This window comes from Adiantum capillus-veneris, chromosome 12 (assembly GCF_014529385.1).
Source record: "Adiantum capillus-veneris isolate H3 chromosome 12, ASM1452938v2, whole genome shotgun sequence".
Taxonomy (NCBI): domain Eukaryota; kingdom Viridiplantae; phylum Streptophyta; class Polypodiopsida; order Polypodiales; family Pteridaceae; genus Adiantum; species Adiantum capillus-veneris.
In genome coordinates this window covers 144,211,542-144,214,972 of record NC_140942.1, presented here as the reverse complement: position 1 = coordinate 144,214,972, position 3,431 = coordinate 144,211,542, and positions in this window count along the sequence as shown.

Here is a 3,431-nt window from a genome sequence, read left to right as displayed (position 1 = left end):
ATGTTAAGCTCTGTCCGAGAGCGGAATTACCTACGCAAGCACGACTGATGCTGATCTTTATCCAGGGAATGAGACATGCGGGCCTTCAGAAGGATCTGCATTTGATAAGGAGGATGACGCTAAACGAGTTGATCAAAGAAGCTCTTTATGTAGTGGATAACTGTGAGGCATACAAAGAAAAGGACTTAAAGAGTCAAGGAGATGACACATCCTCTCAGCGCAATGTTTCACAGATAAGTGAGTCCATTGCCAAGCCAACGGCACCTATTGATCAAGAAAATCTTATAGACGACTTGGTCAAGAGGTTGATTCCTCTTGTAAGGTCTGATTCGGGAGAGCCGAAGTGGTGTGAAATTGAGAGAAAATGGACGAACCATACGGGGGAAGAGTGCTATTATAGCATGGAAAATGCTAGGGAAATGTATGTACAACCTGTTCCAGAAGCACCTACTCCACCTAGATACATTACAGGGAATGCGCCAGGACCAATAGGAGTTTTAAGGCCACAGCTTGTCTTAGGACAACAACCTCCGCTGCCAGGTGCTAGAATGTAGGTAGACATGAGATACATGCCAATGATGGAAGCATCAAATAAACCAACGCCAGTACCAGCTACAATGTGGTATAGCAACCAAAGTGAGTACTACTCTTCGGAGCAACAAAATGTGAGAGAAACACATGGAGTGGTGAGGCCGATACAACCTCCACCTCCTGGGTTTCAGTCGAAAGAAAGAAGGTATGAAATGGACGAAAGGACATTGCGATTCATTGCAAATAACGGCTTATCTAGGTCAAAGCTTGCTTATAGCCAAGAGGAAATGCTAAAAGAATCTCCTCCACCAGAGACAGTTTGTCACAAAAGTTGTGACAACCACTTGGTCAAACAATGTCCTCATACGGAGATCACTAAAGTAAATGCCTATTGTCTTGAGTGTGGCATCACTCACTTGATCCCTGATTTCCCAAAAAAACCAAACCAAATCAGGAAAATCATGACAAATGTATTAGGGATTGTTTAGCTCCCTAGTAGCTCAGAAAATGAAACTTTCGTACCAGTTCAAGTGGTTACAAGAGCACAAGCTCAAAAGAAAGCTGATGAGAATCCAGAGACAAAGAACACGGAAAGTGACACGAGTCCAAAGACAGATGATGGCCCAAAGACAGATGCACCTAGTCAGAAAACCAAGAGCAAACGAAATAGTTGGAAAGCTAGAAAGACTAGGATGAAAGCACGCAGGGAATGAGAGCAAAAATCCCTAGCTGAGAAGCTTACCGAAGCTGAGGAGAAGATAAAAAAACACGAGGAAAAGGAAGCACCTTCTCTTAAACAGATGGTTAAACCTCTAGAAGAACCATCCACGGATGAGAAACCGAGAAGTGATAGTTTAGGAGGATCTGTGTTGGCAGAGAAGGTTAATGAGACATTAGATGCCCTCTTGAAAGCGTATGATGCGAGGCTCAAAAACAACCAAACCCAAGAACAAAGGTGGATGACATATCCCTATACGGAACTAGAAAAGCAAAGGTTTGAAATGTACCATAAAATGATTCAAACAGCCCAAGCTTTACTAGAACCACCAGCTGCAAAATCTGAGGACGTGATCCATGTCATGCCTACACAAGTAATCCCACCAAACCAGGAACTGAAAGAACCAGATTCTATTCATGAGCACAGACCAAAACTCAAAGACCCAGCATTGGAACCAAGGATAGTACTGAATACCACGGATAACTCTTCCGAGGGATTTCACCAAGCTATACTTGAGGATTGTAAAGAGATAGATGGTCTTGACGAATTGTGGAAACAAGTCTGAGAGGCCAATGAAGCCGATGACCTAAGAAGACGAGTAGACAAGACTGGTGATGAACGAGGAGTGTTTCTACCACTATAGAGGAATTTGAGACTCGATCTCAAATGAATCTAAACCTGCAATCGTGTTGGGGCGACAAAGGATCTGTACAATCTATGGATAGTCAACCCCATGCACTAAGAACACTACCGTCCTACATGGGAGAGTACGAGACCAAGTGAGATGTGGTTGCAGTCTCATCAAAGAGACTGTCTCCCAACACGGCCATCGATTCAAAGGGGCTAGTAGATATTCTATCTACCCCAGTCACCTATACAATAATGTTAGCCGAGTTTCTCAGAATAAGAACAAACATGTGGGCTAATGTGGGTAAATGTCTAGAGAAATTTGGTGTAAAAACCCCAATGACTCAAATCGAGGAAGGCATGAAAGAGCTTGAAATGCCTCAACTAAATACTAGGCCAGTGCCATTAAACAAGGTAGGCGAGTATTACGAGGGAGAAGATGGAAACACCACCCTTTCTATGGAATTCAATGGTGTACAAACCATGGAAATCCTTGAAAGTGGAGCTGGTGTGGCCATTGCAACCAAAGAGGTTTGGAAAAAATGGGGAAAACCTGCCTTCAGATCCACAGGAATGACCCTGTAGCTTGCAGACGGACACAAGAAAAAGCCCCTAGGACTGCTAGAAAAAGTAATTGTTACTTCTTGTGGCATTGAATATGAACACACTTTTGTGTTGTTGACTCTGGCAAGAAGAACAACTATGAAATCATTCTAGGAAGACCATTCATGCGACAATTGAAAATGGTCCAAGATTGGGGTTATGACCATATATACCTGAGACATATGGAAACCATAACAAAGATAAACTTGAGGGACCATAGCTATAGGGATGTGACGAGAACACTGGTTGAGGAGTTTGATTCCGCCACAGTAGCAGGATCATAACTTCCAGCTTGGCTAGGTAAGCCTAAAGAACTGTGGATGTGTGGAGCTTCACAATGTAGTAGCTTGAAACGTGAGGAATGTATCCTAGAACGGGTTATAGAGGATATGGACTATATCCCAGAACCATTTCCTGAAGAAGAGTTAGAGCCTTTTGGATGGGAACACATCTTGGCTACTCTGGGCGTGTGCGCCGTGGAGGATGCTCCCACAACAAAGTTTTGTGATGAAAATGTCTATGATGTCGTTCCTTATTTTGCAATGAGTGTAATCCAGGAAAATGAAGAGAACCAGACATCAACAAGCTATCGAAATAAGGAGCAAACAAAGAAATGTGGAGAATCAAAAGATGAAGAAGACGACCCAGGAACACTTCGAGCTTCAAGAAGATCAACGACCTAGGAATCAATGTCATCGCTACACGAATAAAGTGCATCAAAAGTGGATTCCAAAGTCCTCGGTGAAGACACAGCCACCACAAGCATCCTCATACAGGGCTCCTAATAAGGATGCAAAGACTTAGCTAGGAGGAATACGACCAGAGCAACGAGCTAACAATGCTCTAATCAATGGGCTAGAAAAGTTCTCCAAGAAACTACCACCCACGAGCAAACAGACAGTAACTTTCCACTACCAGCCAAAAAATCAAGGGAAATTACAAGAAGTCAACC